The 22,896-nt window shown below is 46.2% G+C and overlaps 1 long non-coding RNA gene across 5 annotated transcripts in view; it reads left to right on the top strand.

Moving 5' to 3' along the window:
• Positions 1-22,896, top strand: part of LOC147582744 (uncharacterized) — a 136,862-nt gene that overhangs the window by 97,299 nt on the left and 16,667 nt on the right. For 4 of the 5 annotated variants that reach the window (XR_015249473.1, XR_015249476.1, XR_015249475.1 and 1 more), the window contains 4 exons: positions 965-1,104; positions 1,392-1,553; positions 2,281-2,394; positions 8,212-8,344. This is a non-coding gene — a long non-coding RNA (uncharacterized LOC147582744). The remainder of the gene's footprint in view (positions 1-964; positions 1,105-1,391; positions 1,554-2,280; positions 2,395-8,211; positions 8,345-22,896) is intronic. The other variant, XR_015249474.1, reaches the window with a different exon arrangement.

Below are 22,896 nucleotides of genomic sequence, written 5' to 3'. Positions count from 1 at the left end.
TGTAGGAGGGGGAGGTGGGTGGGATACAGTTGAAACCAGATCAGCCATAAATCAATAATTGTTCAAGCTGGGTGGTGGGTATATGGGGGCTCATTATATTTTCTGTATACTGCTGAACATGTTTACAATTTTCCATAGCGAAAAAATTAAAGAGGAAAAGATTTTTCTAAAAAAAACCCCACATTACTAAACAAAATCCTTAAGTATGTTTTCAAATAGTGTTCCTCAAGAATATACTCAAGGTTCCACAGATGTTTGATTAAAATTTCATTTTTAAATATATTCTTAACTCTTTAATACTTGAATAACAGGATGTGGAAATACAGAGCTGGGGTTGACAAACGCTGTGAAGTGCCACATAGTAAACGTTTTTGGCTTTAAGGGCTACATAGCCTGCTGTTGGAGTGCAAAAGCAGCCACAGGCACTATGCAAATGAATGTGCACAGATGTGTTCCAATAAAACTTTATTTGTGAACACCGGAATTTGAATTTTCTGTAATTTTCACATTTCACTAGTCTTCTTTGGACTAAAAGAAAAAATCATTAAAAAATAAAAAAAAACATTCTAAGCTGGTGGGACTTACAAAAACAAATGGCAGGCTGGATTTGGCTTATGTCACATAGTTTGCAGACCATGCTATAGATGATAGTTTAACACACTGGAGATGACCAACAGGTAATTTGGCCTTCCAGGATCAGTTTGTTTCCTCGAACAACCTGGGGAATAAAACTTTTGTCATCTGTGGGCGCATTAAAAAACAAAACAAAACAAAACAAAACACCCAAGCCAAGTACTGCATATGTTGGTTGAAACAGAACCAAATAATTACCATGTGACAAAAGAATAGGAATAAAAGTCCCTTTCTTTATTGTTCAACTCTGGTGTACTACCCACAGGTAACAGCTGGGGTCCCTGTCCTCTATGATCTGAAGACACACCAGCCCATCCTTCTTCCTCCCCAGATGGCTGGACTACATCTGCTTTGAGGATCAAGCAGGAGACAGATAAGCTGCCAGTTCCCCAAATACAGAGTTGTACACTTTACGTCTTGAGAATCAGACCTCCCACTGGCGGGAGCGCTTGCCCTTAACTGATATGTCAAGTAAGAAGGGAATGGTTGTATGTCTGAGCTGAACTGACAGGTGTCAATGTTTCATGATACCTCTGAGTAGGATCCCATGAAGGAACTGTGGGCAAACCTTTCTTCCTGCCTCAACTTCCCAAGTCCCTCTGGCCCCATTTGGGTCCCCAGCTGCTGGGGGGTAAGTTATCTGGTCAGTCTATAGGTTTGATGTCTCCTATGTTTTGTTTTGTTTTCTCTCTACTTTTCCTTTTGATTTTCTGAGAGTGGACACTGATTTAACTCTCAGCTTCCTCTTTTTTCCTTAGCGAATCAAACCAGGTTATTTTTGTTCATGAGATGGTGAAATACACTGAAAGTAGTGAGGGGGGGAAAGGCGTGAGAGAGAAAACGCCCGCTGCTTCCACTGGGATCCTTGCTGGCTGTTCCTGAGTTTTCCATGGAAAGCACTTGGATACTCAGAACAAAGGGTAAGCTGCATTATTCTTTTAGAACCAAGAGGGAGGAACCTTGGGGATTAGCTGGTCCAAACCTATCCATTTACAGATAGGGAAGCCAAGGCTCCCAGGGGTGGAAGGCAGGAAATAGGGAGTGGTGCATGAATGGGGGAGAGATACGGTTTGGGAAGGATGAGCAGGCAAGGGGCCTGAGGAGGGTGGGAGGTGCCGCAGGGTGTTTGCCACATGAGAGATGAGGGGGAGGAGGCCATGCCAAGATGGTCCTAGAATGCCCAGCTTGAGATGTGGCCTCCTCTTGGGGATTAAAGGCTGCTGGAAGGTTTAGGTGGAGGGTGTTGGGTTGTGTTATGCTTCAGAAAGGTCTCTGTGTGGAGGAGGGATGCACTCCAGAAGCTAGAGGCTGGAGGTCCTGGAGGAGGATAAGAAGGCTGGGCAGCAGATGTGGATGGCCGGTTGCGGGGGGTGGGGGGAGGAGAAGACATGGCAGCTTGGGGAAAGGTGGAGCCAGGGCAGGGGGCTCCTGTCTGGATGGGGAGATAAGCCCATCTGAAGGGTGGCATGAAAGAATCTGGAGGCGGAGAGACTAAGGAGAGAGCTGCCCTGGTGGAGTGAGACCTTGGAGGTGGTGACCCAGGGCCTGGTGAGGAGCAGGGGAAGGCCGAGGTGGCAGGTGTCGGCTTTGACAACTGGGAACCCAGTCTACAAAGGCTGACCTGTGACACCCCTGTTCCTGGTTGAGGTTCTGATGTCACACACTCCTGACCATAGAGGCATCAGCCACTGAGAGGACAAGCCAGACGGGTGATCTCTGGACCCACGGCTTCTGGCTCACTCTCCTGGCTCTTGGAAGGAGGTAGAATCAAGCTGGTGCTGGTTACTGTTCTGTGTTGGTTGATGTGAGAAAGTGGAGAACCTAATGACCAAAATGAAAAAAAAAAAATGCTCCGTGGGTGTCTGGAAGCATGCTCTCAACATCCCTGCGTTTAATCTGACGTCTTTGGCCGGGTTCCCTATGTGACATGAAGTGCCGTATTTATTTCAGACCCTTTCCAATTTCTGACAATTAGTTTCTTGGCCATTAAGCTGGGTTGGAGCAGGAATACTTTAATGTGCTTATTTATATCTCATTGGTTACATAAGTCCCCTCGTAAGTAAGCGCCATGATCCCCAAAAGTGTCAGCGTGAAAGCTTCAATGGACTCATCAATCTCTCAGCCTGTCTTCCTGGAAGGTCAGCCTTGAGGCAAATTGCAGCTTTGTCACCACTGATCTGATGGCCCATCCACCACTTTTGCCTGATTTTTGAGCACTAGGACCTTAGAACCAATTCGAGGGGGGAGGTGGGGGCAGGAGGGACACGTGGAGAGTCACCAGAGCCTGGTCCTTCAGAGAGCTGGGGCCCACAGCCATGGGGCTGAGACACAGACAGGCTGGGGGCAGATGAGTGGCAGTTGCGGGAAGATCTTACACAGGGAGGGACATGGTCAGGCTTCCCCGAGGAAGACCATTTTGGCTGTATGGCGCAAGGTGCATGGAAGGGAGGGCAGGCGGCAGTCCTGCTGAGCGTGACTGGCTCCAAACCCCCATGAGAGCCAGCTGAGACCAGCTTCATAATTTCTGAGCCCACTTCAAAGTGAAAAAGAGAAGCATCTTATTCAAAGTTTGAGGACAATGGAATATCATTCAGCCATATAAAGGAATGAAATACCGATGCGTGCCACCACATGGATGGACCTCAAAAGCGTTACACTAAGTAAAAAAAAGCTAGACACAAAGGGTCACACATTGTATGATTTCATTCATATGAAATATCCAGAAGAGGTAAATCCATAGAGACAGAAAGTAGGTCAGTGGTTGCCTGGGGCTGGGGGCTGTGAGATGTGAGGGGTGACTAAATGGGAAGGGGGTTTGCAATTGGGCTGATGGAACCGTTTTGGAGCTAGAGAGAGGTAGTGGGGACGCACTAAATGCTACTGAATGGTACACTTTAAAATAGTTAATTTTATGTTCTGTGAATTTTACCTCAATAAAAAAATGTATTCACTGGGATTGGGATGTAGACATAATTTGGGGGACTTCTAGAGTGATATTGTGTTTTTTTTCTTAGCTTTTTTTTTTTTTTTTTTAGAGAGAGAGAGAGAACAAGCAGGGGAGGGGGGGAGAGAGAGAGAGAGAGAGAGAGAGAGAGAGAGGCCCTCAAGTAGACTTCACGCTGAACGTGGCTCAACCTCACGACCCTGAGATCATGAATTGAGCCAAAATCAAGAGTCAGACGTTTAACTGACTGAGTCACCCAGGCGCCCCAGGTGATGTTGTACTTCTGACCCAATAGACACACAGCCAAATTCTTCCAAAAGACTTAATTTCTTGATAGGGCCCAGAAGTTCTTTTACACTTTTTAGGTAAACTGTCTTGCTGTTGTGTGTGTGTGTGTGTGTGTGTGTGTGTGTGTGTGTGTGTGTGTGTATGAAGATCTGTTGATTTACAGTAGTAGCTACTATGAATATATAGTAAGTAGCTTGGACATTTTGGATGGATGTCATGAATTCCGTGCCAGAATTATGTGTCATTAGCTACTCTAAATTCATCCAGTGTGGAAAGAGAGAGGCTGGTGTTATAGCAGCCTGAAGGACCACAAGGGCAGTCTGTGAGCTAAATTATGTAGTCTCAGTCTCTTATCTGATACATCACAGGGATTCGGGAGTTACAGGAAAACTTCCCTAAGTGCCCTGATGATCTTCCAGCCCGAATGAAATACTTGGAGTGAAAGGAGGTCGCTACTGGTGGCAGCAGATTACTCCAAGGCTGAACATTTCAATGCCTAGAATGTTTTTATTTTCCTGTACCTGAAAGATACCTCTCTTTGGTTTATACCCACGGGTCCAATGTTTTCTCTGGGGCACACTGGTTACCCTTCTGCTGGGAGGTGACGATAGGAATCCCATCCCCTTCTTCTGAAAGCTAAATATCCCTTGTTATCTTGCAAGCTTCTTCATGGGCCGGTCATCCTTCCTGGACACACACTGCCAGGGAAATGTGCTCACATCCATGCTCTGACCTGGTGACCTAATCTCTTGCCCCCATCCAAATGCCCTCATCTTCCCGTCTACTCAGTCTCCTTCTCGGGGTGCTGCCCCCTCTTCTTTAGGCCATTTTACACAGAGGCCCTTCTTCTGATTCTTTACTCCATGGTGGGGCTTGTTGGTCTCCTAGGCAAATAAAACCCTGCCCTGTACGAGGCACCCTGACCTTGCTGACTCTGAAAGAGGAAGGGTCAGGGATGGGCTGAATTATGCCCCCTGCCCCCAATTTATATGTTGAAGTTATAACCCCCAGGACCTCAGAATGTGACTGTGTTTGGAGATGGTACCTTTAAAGTGGTAATTAAGGTAAAATGAGGTCATATGGTGGGCCTTAATCCCCTAGGACTGGTCCTTAAAGGACTAAGACATAGCAGGGGCGCCTGGGTGGCTCAGTGGGTTAAGTGTCCGACTTCAGCTCAGGTTATGATCTCATGGTTCATGGGTTCCAGCCCTGCATTGGGCTCTGTGTTGACAGCTCAGAGCTTGGAGCCTGCTTTGGACTCTGTATCTCCCTCTCGCTCTGCCCCTTCCCTGCTCACGCTCTGTCTCTCTCTCTCTCTCTCTCTCTCTCTCAAAAATAAATAAACATTAAAAAAAAAGAGATTAGGACATAGATATGCACACACATGGAGGAAAGACCATGTGAGGACACAGGGAGAAGGAGGCCATCCGCAAGCCAAGGAGAGAGGCCTCAGCAGAAATCAACTTTGCTGACACCTTGATCTTGGACTCCTAGTCTCCAAACCGGGAGGAATTCACTTTCTGCTGTTTGGGCCATCCTGTCTGTGCCAGCCCCAGCAAACTAGTTATCAGAACCTCCCAAACTGGCCTCTTCTCCTTCTCAGAGGGGTCACTCTCTGCACGAGCCCCACTCCCCACCTTCCCAGGAAAGAGAAGGTGATTTCTTCTTTTTTCTTTAATGTTTCTTTCTTTTTGAGAGAGAGACACACACACAGACAGAGTGCAAGCAGGGGAGGGGCAGAGAAAGAGGAATCTGAAACAGGCTGCAGGCTCTCAGCTTGAACCCACAAGCCATGAGATCATGACCTGAGCCGAGGTTGGACTCTTAACTGGCTGAGCCACCCAGGTGCCCCAAGAGAAGGTGACTTCTCACTGAAGCAGAGAAAACCCTGATCCCAGAAACAGAAGCATAGTCTAAGTTCCTAGCAGGCTGCCCACTGGATAAGTCACGGCAAAGCTTTGGCAGTGTTGTTTGCTTCTCCAGGAATCTGAAGCCTAATTTTAGTGTCTTGTTTATAGAGTCTCTCAACCCCTCTTTGGACTGTGGGGTTATGGTCCCTGGGTGCCCAAAGTGGCAGGTCTGACCTAACTGCTAGATTCTGATGGAAATTGGATTTAATAAGGCTACCAGCCGGGGCATTCTGGTAAACAACACAGATTTGGCCAGACTCTAGGAATGCTTCCAGATGCTTGGGAAGTTGGTTCCCAGACATCACTCCCCCTCAGCACTGGACGGTGGGTCTGCGTGGGACCTGACCTCCAGAATGCAGCTGGAAGGAGGTACCTGGGGTGGGTTTCAAGCACTGGTAGCTTGGACTTCCCACCCAAGCAGAGTAGTAGCCACATAGGGTCTCGCATATGCCCTCGGGGGGTCATCTCTCTGAGGTGCAGTGTTCTGAAGCTCTTATTAGCTGGATGCCTGGGCTACATTAAGAGCAGAACAGGGGCGCCTGGGTGGCGCAGTCGGTTAGGCGTCCGACTTCAGCCAGGTCATGATCTCGCGGTCCGTGAGTTCGAGCCCCGCGTCAGGCTCTGGGCTGATGGCTCAGAGCCTGGAGCCTGTTTCCGATTCTGTGTCTCCCTCTCTCTCTGCCCCTCCCCCGTTCATGCTCTGTCTCTCTCTGTCCCAAAAATAAATAAACGTTGAAAAAAAAAAAATTTAAAAAAAAAAAAAAAAAAAAAAAAAAAAAAGAGCAGAACAAAGTGCATCTCTCTGTGGCTTCAGTCTAGATGGTGTCTCAAGCCAGGCATTGATTATAGAAGTTGAGAAAGGCCAGTGCAGAAAGCAAACCCAGCCCTCTGATTGGCTGTGCTAAGTCACCGGGAGCAGACAAGATGGAAGGATGGGAGGTGGGGTCTAGAAGCCAGGGTCCCAGGTTGGACCCTTATTACTGACAGCCAGCTTCCTTCCATGTTCAGTGCTGTAGGGCAAAACTAAATGTCTGGGTTATGGGGCCTGTTTTCTTAAAGGAGCAAAGGGCAGATGTATTAATGTCTGTTTGTGCCAAATGCAAGAGGTAGGAAAGAAAGCAAGGGATTCAAATAGCCGGGGGTGGGGATGTTTGACCTAGCTGGGGCTGGGAGATTTAGGAGGAGACAGGAGGGTCAGCAATGTGCCCATAACGGAGCGTCTCCATCACTCACCCCTCAGGCTGAAGCACAGCACTGAGCCCACTTTGGGCAGCACTGAGTATTAATGAATGGGGGGGTCTGACATTCTGTGCATGTGGAGGCTACCTGAGCTGACACCACTAACCCAGATGAGTTTTGTGGCTGCTGCTGTTGTCATCCCTGGGGCGCATTAATTAAAATTAAGGCACAGTGTGGTGTGCTGTGTTTACATCTGGTGAAACTGGGAGGCTTTGCCTGGCCTGACTGCAGGTTCCCCTTTCCACTCTGCTTCCACAGTTAAGGTACCCTTGCTGAGCAACCCTCCTTCTCAAGGGGACCGGGTGCAGTTCCCTCTTATCCCTGAATAGCAGGTTTCAATTCCCTGCCAGATCGTGGGGTTGTTCAAGGAAGCCAATCACATCCTCTTGTGGGAACCAAGGGTCACCTCACTCTCTTGATAATACAGGCCTGCCACCCACAGCCCTTGGTGGCGCACTCTGTTCTGGCATAAGATGCCCATGTGGCCTTGTGTGACATGCAGTGTCCTCCTCACCTGGGCCGTATGTGTGATCAACACATTGCCATCAAGCGTATCTGTCCAGTGTCGAGCGTGGTAAATTAGCCATCCATCCCCATGACCCTAGGGCAGGAATATCTCCCCCACCAATGGAGTGGTTGAGGCATACTGTCTCCCCAGCCATGCCTAACAGCTGTCATGTTAGGCTCTCTGGAGAATGGAACTTGTCTTGGTTTAATTCAATTAAACCTTAGAGCTGCTCAGACCAAGTTCCCCTTGGGCTGGGCCAGAGGGCACCACTTAGGGTCAAGCCTTCATGCTTTCACCTCTGAGGTTAGTCCCTGCTCCTTCCCTTGATCCAGGGCCCAACACCAAGCACCCCTGAGCTCTGCTAACAGTCCATGGGCCGTCCTCCTTTTCTTTTCTCCTCCGAGGCACTGATAAAATAAGACTGCTGGTGGCTGTCTTGGTGTGCCAGCATTCCCATAGTACAGATGCTTTTTGTCTAGATGCGTGAATGACTGAATGAGCAAGAAGGAGTAATAATGGTGTAATAGGGAATTTGGCTTACCGCTTCCTGGGGGTGTGTATTAGTTGTGATGAAAGGCACAGCACAGCAGGTGCTACTGGTACTCTGCCCACATCCCCTACACTCGCATGCTGGTGGCTTCCTATGGCAAGATCCTGCAACTCCGCCTGAGGGTTTTCTCTGCTTGCAGATACTTGCTGGTGCATGGGGCATGTTGAAATACCAGGGAAATTAACCCCTGGGAGCAGCACTCAACCGATGATGCATAGAAACTGGCGGGTAGAAGTTCAGCTCTCTCACCCCTTGGGAGGAGTAACTCTAAGGTATGTTCTATGTCTGCATCGAACAATAGAAATATAATGTGAGCCATAATTGTGAGCCACCTATGTTCTTTTAAGGCAAAAAGAAATTATCACAGAAGATCAGTTTTAATACTATATTTTAACCCAATATATTCAAAATGTTGTCCCCTGAATACATAAATGATACAAAAATCAACAATGAGATATTTTACTTTTTTTAAATACTAGGTCTTCAAAATCTGGTGGGTATTTTATAGTTACTCTATATCTCGATTTGAACTAGCCACACTTCAAGTCCTCAATAGCTCCACGTGGCTCATGGCTCCCATCTTGGCCAGCATGTTCCCTATCATCTTCTTTAAGCAAAAATCTTTAAGCCAAAATTCCCCACAGTGGTAACCTGTTCATTAATGTCCCCCTATTAGCTTCCTTCCTTTCCCTAAATTATTTCCCCACTCTCCAGCTAGAGGTTCCTAAAAGCACCTCCAGAATCAGGGTCTGCTTTGGGTGATCCCTTCCTAAGATAGACAGTCATGACACCAAGCATGCTCCGGAGAGTAGCACCAGGACTCCTGGGTGAAAATATCAAGAGAGTTATTTGAGCAGCACCAGGGCCATTCATTCATTCATTCATTCATTCATTCATTCAAAATTATGTATTGAGCTCTTTCTATGTGCATTGCACTGTGCTGGCCACTGTCCAAAAGGGGAATGGGTATGAAGCTTCCTACTACAAGGGGAGTTCAGGAAGATTCAGACTGGCTTCTTGCTGGAGCAGCTCCACAAGGACTTTATGAATCAGACTAGGATTTTGATCACGTGCTGTCTGGCATCCTTTCCAGCCTATAGGCACTGCCTTCCATGATTCATCTGTGCCTCTGAGAAGCTTCTCACGTTGTTAATTGCCTGTCTTCCATGGCATGCTGCTCCCTAAAGCTGCAAATCAAGGTTTTTGTGACATTTCTTCTCTAGCAGTGACTTGTGATTAGGTTGTTGTTCCTAAAAAAGGTTCATCCCTCATCATCTTTGCAATTTCCCTTTGATTTTCTTGTTTGGCAAATTGCGGTTCTCCAGATAAAGACTGGGTTCAGAGCCTATTCACTTTCCCCCTTCATTACTCAGCTGGAAAACACACCTAAGCCTCCTGTTGCTGGAAGGGACCTCAAGACCATCTGGTTCAATGTTTTCATTTCAGAGATTGGGGGACTGAGGGCTGGAAGGGGGAAATTACTTGCCTAAAGCCCTGTGGTGCAACAGCAGTGCAGCTGGTATAGAAGGGAAGTGCCTGAGGTCTCTGTGGTCTCTTCCCAGCTCTTGGCCTCAGCCATCCTAGCTGCCATCCGTGGGGCTGGCCCAGCCCAGGCCAACACTGTGTATTGGCATGCATCACTGGCTGGGAGGCTGAATGCGCCCCAGGAAGGATCTAGGATTGTTCCTGATGGGGGAGAAGGATGTTAGTCCTGAATTGCCCTGAAGCTTTTGGAGGAGGCCACACAGTAGTTAGGACTTGAATCAGGTTTCTAGCTCCTCCTCTGATGGCTGTGTGACTCTAACTGGGTCTCCTGGCATCTCAGGGGATCAGTTTCTACTTCTGCAAAGTGGTAACGGTGACCACAATTAACTGTTATCACAGTTTGATAAATCCTTGTCCTGGCCTGCAAGGTATGGCCCCTGCTGAACTCAATGATTCTCTCTCATGCCATGCTGCCCTTTGGTCTCAGGACTCAAGCCTCTTGGACTTTTTCTCAGTCCTCCAAGCAAGCTGGAATTTTCCTGCCACTGGGCCTTTGTCTATACTATTTCTCCTGCTATCAGTGCTCTTTGTACCTTCTCTTTAACTGCTTGTCTACTTAATGGTTGCTGATCCTTCAGATCTTAACTCAAGAATGACCTCAGAGAATACTTCCTGGACCCCCAGATGATTCTGGGCTCCCTGTTACATCACCATGCATCTCTCTCTCTCAGTGCACCTGTCTCAGTGCTTCCTTACACTCTCATTGGTGGGATTATCTGATTTTTGTCTGTCTCATGCACTAGTCTGTAACCTCCATGAGGATATTCTTGGCACTGAGCATCAGGCCTAGCAGATAGAAGCTGCACAGTAAATATTTTACTGAGGTTTAAATGTTAAAATCCTTTTGAAATATAATTGTTCATCTAATCCTTTGAGTTACCTTGTAAGGGAGGTATTATTATTGTACCTTGTGGCAGAGACAGTATTGCTTACTAAAGATCCATTTGTTTTCTTATATTTCTTGGTTTCTTTGGAATTAGGCAGAGCCAGGCGACTAGTTCTGGCCAATAAAATATGAGTGGGAGTAATGCATGTCACTTCTGAGGTAGTTAGAAGCCTGCTCTAATTTAGTTCTTCTCCTGCCATATGAATATAGATGCCTGTGTTTCAGATGGTTCAGCTACAAGAGGGTACAGACTCTCAGTCTGTGTGATTGTGTTGAGCAGAATTCTTCACAGGCTCACCTTGGATATTATGAACAAGAAATAAGTTGTTGTAGTATAAAGGCATTGAGTTTTGAGCCTTGTTTGTTACGCAGCATAGCTCAATTTATCCTGACTAATACACTCCCATTTTTCAGGTAAGAAAACTGAGCCCCAGAGAGGGGTAGTGACATGCTCAAAGTCAATGGAGTTATGGCCAGAGCTGGGATTCCACTCCTGGTGGTCTCATGGGTTCATGTGGACAAAGGTAAAAGTAGACTGAAAACTGTAAACTACAGTGTGAAAAATGAGCTTGCTAAGGTGTTTTTCCAAAGGTCTGGTCTAGGGGAAACAGGCTCCACATTGCAGGGGGTGGAGGTAAAGATACAGAGATGCCACCATGGGCCTGCTGGTCTGGAGAATCTTGTGCTACCCTCCAAGTCTGAGGCTCTTGCCTCATCGAGACTAGTGGGTGGCATTTGGTGGCTATGAACATTGTGGGTGAACATTGCCCTACTTCCCAGTCCTCCCTTTTGTCCCCATTGTGGGGCTCTTTTGTCCTAAATGCCGTAAGACCTATGTTTTGGGGGGGTCAATTAGTTCAACTCTTTACTAGCCATTGTGTCTCCTGGACCACATGCTCAGCCAGGGGTCACCCAATCTATGTGGGAGCACATTCTGCATTTTCCAAACCAGACTGGAGATTAGTCAGACTGCCCAGACTAGACTTCACACCTCCTTTGTTCTCCATCCCAGCCTCATTCCCAGCTGTCACAACACAGATGCAGATCCAACCAAAAGCCTCTCAAAAGAATTGAAGTGCATTCTAGGCAGAGGAAATAGCTTGAGCCAAGGCAGGAGGTTTCAGAGAACTTAGTGTAGCAGAGACAACAGTTATGAATGAGTATTTTTAAGTTTCCCTGATTCTATGGTAAGAATTCTGGCCTTCTTGGTCACCTGCTGAGCTCACCTTTGTTGTTCAGAATCCAGGTAAAGTAGGAAATGGGCAGAAGGCACTAATGCTGTTAGATGGTTGAGATGGTTTACGTGGTGAAGAGCTAATATGGGAATACAGGGAGGGGTAAGAAATAGAAAAGCCTCATGGCTGGGAGGTTGAGAGTGAGGAGAGAGGGTGAATTTTGGGGGAGATGCTATGTGAGAGATTGAAAGCAGCAGTGAGAGGAGGTTTTAAAGACGCTTATTGTGTGTTAATGCATGTCTCCCTTTGAAATTCTTGGAGATGCTGAGCAAATATTTGAATACTTTAAATTACTTTTTGGTTCCTGGATTGTTTCTTTCAATAGAACATCATGTTGAGACTGGACCACATAATCCACATCCATACTTGGGTTACATGACGTCAGGATCATGGTTGGGGGTGATAATCAGGGCAGAGAATATAAATATGTGAAGCTGTAGGGGATGATAAGAATCTTCAGAGCAGTGACAAGTTCATTTGTATTCCCTAGGGCATCTAGGTCACCCAAGTCCTGCCTGCTGCTGTGTTCTTCACCTAGTGACTGTATGTGGGAGTAATAGTAATAATATTTGCTCACATTTACCATGAATTTACCATATACCTGGAACATTTCTAAGGGCTTTACCTATATTATCTCCGTAATCCTCACAGCTACCCAATGAAGCAGGTATTATTATCATCTGCATCTTATAAATGAAGGAATTGAGGCATGGAAAGGGTACATGATTTACCCAAGGTTATGCCACTTGGAATTGACGGAGCCTGTATTTGAATTCAGGTAGTTTAACTCTTAATAACTATGATAAGGTTCAAAGCAGTTGTTTTTAAAGGGTGGAAGGCTTTGGAAATCTCTGCAACATTTTTCTTATACTTTTTTCTCTTTCTTCCTTTCCCCTCCTCTCTCTCTTTTGTGAAGGACTTACCATAGAATTATGTGAATTTATTGGATTTATAATATGGTTTACAGAGGCAACAGTTTTAGTTAAAGAAAATTGGCTTCCTTTTCAAAATGTCATGTTTCTCATTTTCTCTCAGCATCTTGGGCTTTTTTCAAGCTCCCCTCAGCTCCTAAGTCATTCAGAAGCATGCTTCACAATTAGAATGCTAGAAACCCTCAACCAGCCAATTTAGGTTTTGTGATTTGTTCAATAGGACACTTAAAATAAACCCAGGAGTTGATTGTGAAGGCGAGGAATGAGTGGGAGTTAGAAGGAAGAGGCAAAGAAGCAAATGTGAGGTAGTTGGGTGTCCACAGGGATGAGGGGCTCCATTCTCCACCCATAAATGATTCAACCATCTGTTTACATGCCCTTCCAAAGGTACACACATCTTAATTTATCCATCCTTCCATCCCTCCTCCGTCCATCCATCTTTCCATTCATCTATTCAGTTATCCAACCAGATCCCTGTGTATCCATCATCCATCCATCTTAGCTTTTGGCTCATCCTGTAGTGCCTCAGTGCAGTGATGCTCACACTAGTTCTCAGGAATCCATCTGGAATGGCTGACCCACTACCATTTGTTGAACATCCTCTGCATACTGAGAATTGTCCTAGAGAGTTTATAAACATGAAGGTGTGTTTGTGTTCCCAACATTCCCAACAACTCTACAGAAGTGAAGCTCAGAGGAGTTAAATATTTTTTTCCAAGATCACACAGTTAATGAGAATCAAAATAGAAACAGAGACAGTGAAGGGGGAGGGCTGGGAACTGGCACAAGGTTTGCTTCTAACATGGGATAGGGTCTTGGGGGACTGACTTACAGAAGATAGAGGGGCAGAAAGTTCATTCAGGTGGGGTATGCACTAGTGTTCAGGGGTATATCAGTCACCTATAGCTGCATAACAAACCACCTCCAAATTCTCACCTCTATCTCCCAGGAAATTTTAAGGATTTGGCGGTTACCTCCTAGGAGCCAGGAACAAAGGCCAGAATCTCTCCTTGGGCAAGGCTTAATTCTTTACCTCATGATCTTATTTTTTTTATGTTAATTTATTTTTTAGAGAGAGAGACAGAGCATGAGCAGGGGAGGAGCAGAAAGAGAGGGAGACACAGAATCTGAAGTAAGCTCCAGGCCCTGAGCTGTCAGCACAGAGCCCAATGCGGGGCTCCAACTCACAAACCGTGAGATCATGGCCTGAGCCGAAGTCGGACACTTAACTGACTGAGCCACCCAAGTGCCCCAGTTCTTTACCACATGAGATTAAAGTTTGAGAAGTGTTGTTTAGGAAGAGGGGTGGAAGAGAGGTGGAATCTTGTTGCTTTTATCCTTGGACATCTTATCCTTTGAGTAAGCTCAGAACAAGATGGCATCGTAACAGCTTCTCTGTCCATGGTTGTTAAATTAAAAATTGTTCCCCTCGTGCCCCTTTTTCTCCCCCTCCACAGCAGAGTTCCTAGACTTGTTCTTCCCTATGGATCCCTCCCCACCAATAGCCAGGTGAAGCCTATGGATCTCTGCTCAATATAAAGGTTTTAAATGCGTAACAAATACATAGGAATCCAAAGAAAACCAATTATATTGAAAGATAGTTATACAAATGTTAAGAAAAACAATTTTGTGATATCTTGGTAAGTGTGCTTCTTTATTAATGCTTTAACTATCAACCTAGAGGAGAATTTAAAATAGTGTTGAATGTAGGGGCGCCCGGGTGGCTCAGCTGGCTAAGTGACCTTCTTTGGCAGGTCATGATCTCACAGTTTGTGGGTTTGAGCCCCACATCGGGCTCTGTGCTGAACGCTTGCTCGGAGTCTGGAGCCTGCTTCAGATTCTGTGTCTCCTTCTCTCTCTGCCCCTCCCCCGCTTGTGCTCTGTCTCACAAAAATAAATAAATGATAAAAAAAATTTGTAAGTAGTGTTGAATGTAAATATTTCAAAATATATGACGTATATAGCAACTGTTAGGTGATATGAAAAAAATCCATGGGTTTAAATGGTGAAAGCCCAGGTCTTTCTTCTTCTTTTTTTAAAATGTTTATTCATTTTTGACAGAGATAGAGAGAGTGTGAGCAGGAGAGGGGCAGAGAGAGAGGGAGACACAGAATCCAAAGCAGCTCCAGGCTCCACGCTGTCAGCACAGAACCCGATGCGGGGCTCGAACCCATGAGCTATGAGATCATGACCTGGGCCGAAGCCAGGCGTTTAACCGGCTGAGCCACCCAGGCGCCCCTTGTCCTTCTAATACTACTGTGGTTTGTTGCCTATATTCATAATGGAAGAAAATACTAAGTTTCAGTGGGAAAAAAGAGTAATTTTTTCCTGCCTAAGTTCAAAGATCACTGAATTCTTTCCATAGACCTGTCCAATCCAGGCAAAGAAACTCTGCTTTGAAGTCTCGCATGATATGAACTTATTTTTAACTGGATACCGAATGAAAATTCAATTTGTTTTGAGAAATTTTTGAGAAGTTTGCAAGAGTCATTGAGATAATTGGAGGCACCCTGGAGCTGCACGAAACTTAAACTGGGACTTGGTGTACTGGTGGCTGATGGATTGATGGATAAGTGGGAGGGAGGCTGTTGATGGCCTATAATCCCCTCTTCTGGAAAGTTATAGTGTGTGGCATGGCTCACAGGTGGGCATGATTTTCCTATTATCAGTAATGACATTTAAATTTATTCAACCCAAAAGCACTGGCCCAGTGCCAGGTGAGGGTAGAAGAAAAATAAATGAAAATTAAGAAAAGCTGAAAGAAAACCAACTGTGCACAGCCTTTGGGGAATCCATTTGCAGCCACCCAGAGTCAGTGAGTCCATCTGGATAAAGCCAACATTTCCACACTTTTCAAGACAGAAAAAGAATGGACGAGACCCAAGAGCAAGACTCATGTTTGAAGAAAAGGCATTTCCAGCGTGACCCACAAAGATTTGATTATGCTAATCACTTTTTGCATAATTTTCACTCGCACTGTCAAGCTTCCACTTACAGAAGGGTTTTCCTCTATGTTCCGTTTTAAGGGATGTGAAGGCAGACGTTGGCTGTCGGACGCGTGCCAATGCTGTCAGAGCAGAGCATTTCCTTAGCAACTTGGGGGCCAGGAACCCTTTCATAGTTTTATGTAATTGGCACCAGCCCCTGTCCTGCAGGTGACAGACAGGCTCTAGTGTGGATCCCCCTGGGGATCCAGTCAGGATAGAAGCCTAGTGGTGAGGTTGGGGAACATTCTTATCCAGGCCACTTGAATTGTCAGAAGTTGGACAATGCAGAGGTGAGAGGGAGAGACCTTCCTCTCTCTGCTTAGGCCAACCTGCTGCTTCAAAGTCCGCCTGACAGCCTGCAAACTAACATTTGAGTCACCAGAGCCTTCCTGAAAATCCACGGGACGGAAGCAGGGAACCCTCTGGGGGCACTCAGCCAATGGGCACTGCCCTGGTGTAGGGCTGAGCCCAGCACACAGAGCCCCAGGAAGAGATGTTATCAGTGCTGGAGGGAAACTGAAGGTGCATGTTACCCTTCGAAGGTTGGGTTGCTCCTTAGATGCACTGTGTCCAAGATGGGACTTGACACCATGAATAGTCCATCAGCACATCCTACTAATTTCATCTAATTATGTTTGAAATCTGTCCACTTCTCTCCATTTCTACTACCCTCTCCCTAATCCCTGCCACCATCATCCCTCTCCAAGAGTCTAGGATCTAAGTAACTGTAATGAACTCATCACTGATCTATGTCTCACTGTGTCCATTTTGCGGATTTTCCTGTGAACTTTTATAAGCAAAGGAGAGAAAATGCATTGTTGGGTAGCTACTAAGGTTTAATTCTTTAATTAATCCATTCATTTAATATTTGTTGAGTATCTTTGATGTCCTGCAAGCTCTGTTTGGGGCCTGTCAGGCTGGGATGTGTGGTCACATTATCTCTGGTGGCACTGAGTGTTAACCTACGATCGTCTCAAAGTTAAGTATCTCTGTTCTTAGTCGATAATGATTACCAACGCTTGACCATTTTACTTCTTCTGTGTTGATGAAATGTTGCAAACAGAATGAGGAATTTGGAAAGTAAGAAGAACCAAGACACTATCATCCCAAACTAGCACATGTGAACATTTAATCATTTGCTTTAAATATTTCTTAAAAGGATAAGTAAAATGCTATGCTTCGTGTCTAAGTGCCCTTTGCCCCCTCCTCAATCCTATTCTCCAGTCCTCCAGTCACCCCTGTCCTCAGTTGACATATTCTTCCTGCTCATGTTTTAATACCTACATTACATATGGATGTATTTATAATCTCTCTCTTTGCCTTTGTGAATTTAAAAAATTAACATAAGTGGGGCACCTGGGTGGTTCAGTTGGTTAAGCATCTGACTCTTGGTGTTGGCTCAGGTCATGATCTCTAGGTTCATGAATTTGAGCCCCACATCAGGATCTGCACTGACAGTGTGGAGCCTGCTTGAGAATCTCACTCTCTCCCTCTCTCTGCCCCTCTCCCGCTCTCACGCGCTCTCTCTCTCAAAAAGAAATTAAATAAGGGATACTGTGCTGTAAACATTTTGAGACTTGATTTTAAAAATTCAAACGTTAAGTTAAAAAGTTTTTTTAATGTTTATTCTTGAGAGAGGGAGAGACACAGCATGAGCAGGGGCGGTGCAGAGAGAGAGGGAGACACAGAATCCGAAGCAGGCTCCAGGCTCTCAGCTGTCAGCGCAGAGCCTGACGCGGGTCTCGAACTCACAGACCGCGAGATTGTGACCTGAGCCAAAGTCAGACGCTTAACTGACTGAGCCACCCAAGAGCCCCCCAAACATTAAGTTTTAGAATTTCCTCCATGCTGATGACATAGATCAAGTACATGCATTTTAGCTGCTGTGGCTATTCCAGCACAATTTGCCTCTGTGTTTTTCTATTGAGGGATTTTTAGGTTGTCCATACTTTTGTTTCTGATGACAAACAATCCTGCATGGAAACATCTTTATACCTTTCTCCTTGATCACACATATGGGATATTTGTATGTCTTCGGTCTTTACCAGATACTAACAAATGGCTTTCTAAAGAGGCTATCTTGTCATGTGGCAGGGAAGTTCTAGAATTGGGAATCAGGTTACCTAGTTCTAGTCTAATTCTGGCATCAACTCACAATATGCCCTCCAGCTTTCCCTTGCTTGCCCTCAGTCTCCCCATCTTTAAGATGAAGATCTGGACTAGGATATTTCTACAGTTCCCTCCTCCTGAGCTGGTTCAAAAAGGTGTTTTGTGGAAATATCTGCTCTCCTAGAAACAAAGAAATGTCCCAGAGGCAGGTTTTCTGTAAGCCCTAGAAAGGGGTTTATTGTGGAAAGCACTTGACACTTGGAGCTCCTACCAACTGCTGGGCACTTTTGTTTTTCATTTACTTGACTCATGAGATTAAATGGCTTGCTCAAGACCACAGAGCTAGGATGAGCACTGGGTGTTGTATGGAAACCAATCTGACAATAAATTTCATATTAAAAAAAAAAAACCCACAGAGCTAGGAATGATCAGAACTGAGACTTGAACCTAGGACTTGGGGGTTCTAGAGCCTGAGTTCTGTCTATCATGCAAGATGCTTTTGCTTTGCCACAGGGCAAGTTCTCTCACAACACCCGTTTGGGTTGTTGAAATGGTTTTATTCTTGGGAATCAATGGGCAGGCCATCAATGCCAAGGACACCTTCCCTGTACCCTGCCCCAGAAATGCAGAGCTGAGCCTTGTAGACATGAGGAGGGTGTAAGAAAGAGCCCTCCTTTGGAGGGAAGGGAAGGAGCAGGTGGGACTAAGCCAGAGGCTGAGGACACCACAAAAGCCTGAACTCTGAAGGCATTTATCCTCTGACCACAGCCAATGAACCAGTGAGGAATCGGCATCAATACGAAGCAAATTAAACACCAGCTCCAGTTAATTAGTAAGCACAGCTGCTTGCTTTCCTGCATTCAATTTCAGACTCACATTATGAATTGCCTCCCTGGAGAAACCAGCCTCCTCCTCCCCAAAGAAGGCCTTGATCCAATAAACCAACTTTTAACCCAGCAGCATCTTTCAGTCGAAGGACGATGGCAACTTATCTCTGGGTCCTAGCTCTGTGGTGACACAAATTCTCTAAGCTGCCCAGTCTCACTCAAGGTTAGTAATTAAGGCATAATTGAAATGAAATTAATTGCAATAAATGTGTAATTAGCACAGCCATTGATTAAGGGCATTTGAAACACAGTCTGTGCATGAGACATTGATTGCCATGCTTTTTTTTTTTTTTAATAAATGTAATTGCAGTGATATCTTTTGTTACTCCAGAAGGTCTTTTTTTGTGTAATGAATTTCCACAGGAAGGACTGGCCTTGAAGCCATCTGACTTCCTGAAATTCAGAGATATATAGAGAATATTCCAGGCCCCAGATGTGTTGGGCACAAGCTCTTTTGCCCAGATTTTGTATAGGATCTGTTTGAAGGTGGCCTGCTGGCCCAAAGACATCTTTGTTCAAATTAGAGAAAGGCACGCTTTCTCATGCCAGGTGCATAGCTTGGCCAGGGGGGCATGGGCTGGGTTTTAACCCTCACTGTCCCATCCAGCTAGGCAGTGCAGTGAACAACTTTTACATCCATACACAGCCAACTTGATATTCTTCTCCATGTGGAGCGATATGATGGGAAGGTAGAACCAGACCTTACTGGCTTGAAGCTTGTCTTGGGAACAAAGCCTACAGGTGCCTTCCGCCCCCTGGCCACCTTAATTGGTTGGATGTTATGCAGAAGCTGTTAGCAGTAGCCATAAGGGAAGACAATTGGACTGGGCTGGGTAAGGTGTGGTAGGATGGGGTATAATCTGGCCACAGGACTGGGTGGTGGGCAGGCAGTAACAGTCATGGGCAGTCTGTGGTCCTGACTGCACTATTGGAGGAGGCATGGTGACTTTAAGACAATCAGGCTGGTATTCATATACAGGGATCAGATGTGGCAGAAGGGTGGACGAGACCTGCCAAGGAGTTGGTGGGCAGTCGGACTGTGGTCACCTGGGGTCCCAGACTGAGTCTGGGACAGTGGGGTCCAGCTCTGCGTCTGTGGAGGGGGATACAGTATGTCAGTGCAGCTGATCTACTCCAGGCCCCTCTCCTGGATGGGGCTGAAGTTCAATGTCGAATGGAACAGTCAGATGGCCTGCCCATTGACTCCCAAGAATAAAATCATTTCAACCACCCAAACGGGTGTTGTGAAAGAACTTGCCCTGTGGCAAAGCAAAAGCATCTTGTCAGGGACAGTCAGGCTTTAAATAATCAAACAGACTTCCATATCCCCCTAATTATAGGGTGGAGCCAGGTGGGCTACATGCTCTCTGTTTGCCTCTCCAGATCCACACTCTACCTTCCCCCCTCTACCCTTTCTCTGTGCCCTGGAAGCTGATCACTGTGGACTGCATCAATGGCTCTTCTGTCCTCTGCTTTTAGGTTGGGGTGTGGGCCAGTGGGGCTTGGCCAGAGACCAGAGGGAGGGAGGGAAATGGGGTATTTATTCCCCCAGATCACTGGAACCTGGCTGTGTCCTTACTGAATGGTACAGCTCTCCACTCAGCTCTCAGGTTCTGGTACAGCTTCCTCCCCACTAGGCCAAGGGGTGTTAATGTTGCCCCACTGTTTCTGGCTCTGGAGCACCTCCTAAGCCACTCTGTGTTTCCCTTCACCTTGACTTATCTTTGTAAATGGTCTCTTTTAAACCTTGGGTTACTCAGCCTGGCTGTGCCATATGTTTCTTCTGGGGGACCAACTGTGTTGGTAGAAATACAGGGGACTATGAGAAGGGACCATGAGGAGCACTGGCTTGCTCTGGTGTGCATGTGTGTGCATGTGCGTGTGTGTGAAGGAATGCTTGTTTGCAATTAAAACTGCTATTTCAAAGAGGAATAAAGGTTAAGCAGATGTGAGAAAGTGGGAGATAAAAGCAATTTGCCTGAAGAGGAAGAGCAGTGCAAAGGCCCTGAGGTGGGAGGGGAGAATGAAATGTCCTTGAGGCCTGGGAGGAGGCTGAGTTCCTGCTGGCTTACGTTGCCTCTTCTGGCCAAGATCAGGGGCAGCTCTGGTCCCTGAAGCTTGCAGCAGCCTTCTAGAAGCCAGAGGCCTTTTGGACACAAGCATCTTTGACTTTCAGGGTTATATACCCTATCTGGGGTCCGGCCTAAGCCCCTGTGGCATGACCTAGAGGCCTTTCAGCCATTTCCTCCAGCAAGAGAGTCTCCCTTTTCCTGAAGTCTACACACATCTTTTGATGTGCTTCCTAAGGGCACAGTAAGCCGTGTGTCCTTGACCCCCTGGAACCAGACTTACCTAAAAATGAATCCTCTCTACTCTGGGCCTGCTACAAGGTAGACACCTCTTGGAGCCCCATTTTCTCACCTGTAAAATGGGGACAGTAAAACCCACTTACACAAGACATCTCTCAGCTCTCCTACCCTCTCCCGGCCTAGTTCTGGACTTCAGAAGCCCAGTCTCTCTTGGCTGGCTGCTGCAGTCTCCCACCTTCAGATTTGATCTCACATGACCCCCTGCTCCATTTTTTCAGCCAGGTTGCTCCTTCTGAAATGTTTGATCTCATAACACCCATAACAGTAATCCCTCCATGACTCCCCAGGGCTCTTGGCAGTGGGGCACCAGATACACCTGGAAAGTTTTTATTTTTTAAAATTGCGGTGAAAACACATAGCGTAAAATGTAACTGGCTCAATTGGTTAAGCATTTGACTTCAGCTCAGGTCGTGATCTCACGGTTCATGGGTTTGAGCCCTGCATCAGGCTCTGTGCTGACAACTCAGAGCCTGGAGCCTGCTTCAGATTCTGTGTCTCCCTCTCTCTCTGCCGCTCCCCTGCTCATGCTCATGCTCTGTCTCTCTCTCTCAAAAACAAATAAACATTTAAAAAAATTAAAATTAACTTAAAAAAGTACTGTTTTAACCATTTTTAATTATGCAGTTGATGAATGTTAATTATATTTACATTGTTGTGCGACAGAACACCTCTTCATCTTCTACCCATGAAACGGCTCCCCGTTTCCTTCCCCCAGCCCCTAGCAGCCACCTGTGGATTTGATAGCTTGAGGTACCTCATATAAGTGCAAGCATAGAATATTTGTTTCAGTGTCTGGCTTATTTCACTCAACACGCTGCCCTCAAGATGGAGGTGCTCGTCCCTTTTGTGGCACGTGGCAGAATCTCCTTCCTTTGAAGACCGGATAATATTTCAGTGTTTGTGTAGACCGTATTGTCTATCCTTTCATCCACTGGTGGACACTTAGGTGGCTTCTACTTCTTGGCTACTGTGAGTAATGCTGCTGGGAGCAAGCATGGATGTACAAATACCTCGTTGAGACCCTGATTTCAATTGCTTTGGACATATATCCACAAGTGAGATTGCTGGATCACATGGTAGTTCTGTTTTTAGTCTTTTGAGCAACCATCATACTGTTGGAAAGGCCTTAAAAATATGGCTGCCTGGGTCCACCCTGAAAGATGCTGACTCAGAAGGTCTGGAGGTGATGTGGGGGGAGGGTCGGGGGAGTTGAGACTCGAGTCTAAATTCCTGAGCTTGGTATAACAGACTCCTTGGTGGTCTAACTCCCTAGCCTCTGCCACGGTCTCCTCCTCATATTTACAGTCGAGAAATATCCATCTGCTTGTCTTGCTGGACACATCAGGGACCTTCATTTCTCCAGGCCTTTGCACACACTCTACCTTCCAGCCAGAGTCCCCCGTTTCTCTTCTGTGCCTGGAAAACCTCAGTTCATTTGGCAAAGTTCAGCTCAGATAATGGTCACCTCCATTAGGAAAGCCCTTCCCTTCCTGGTCGTGGCTCCTCATGGCCAGCAGCCAGACTAAGCCCCACAGAGGAGGGCACAGAACCAGTTCAGTCCTTGTAATGTCCACACAAAGAGCCATTTTTTTTTAAATCTTCATCAGCAGCTTTGGAACAAAGTTTGAAACACACACATGCCATGGTTGCCATGGTTACTATAAAGGCATTCTAAATGTAGATGATTGCATAATCAGCTGGAATAACTCTTCTGGGGAAAAAAAAAAGTTTTTGACCCTCCTCTTGCAATGAACCCAAGGACCGTGGGTGGTGATGCTACATAGAATCACTGTGGAATGATGCCTATGGGCCGGGGGAACTGTAAGACTTGCCTTCAAAGTGCCCCATGCCACCAGCCAGGACAGAGCTTTCAT

The sequence above is a fragment of the Puma concolor genome, chromosome A3 (genome assembly GCF_028749965.1).
Source record: "Puma concolor isolate L17-30 chromosome A3, mPumCon1.1.hap2, whole genome shotgun sequence".
NCBI classification, from domain to species: domain Eukaryota; kingdom Metazoa; phylum Chordata; class Mammalia; order Carnivora; family Felidae; genus Puma; species Puma concolor.
The sequence above is the reverse complement of the archived record's forward strand: the minus strand, read 5'-3'. Positions and strand labels throughout refer to the sequence as shown.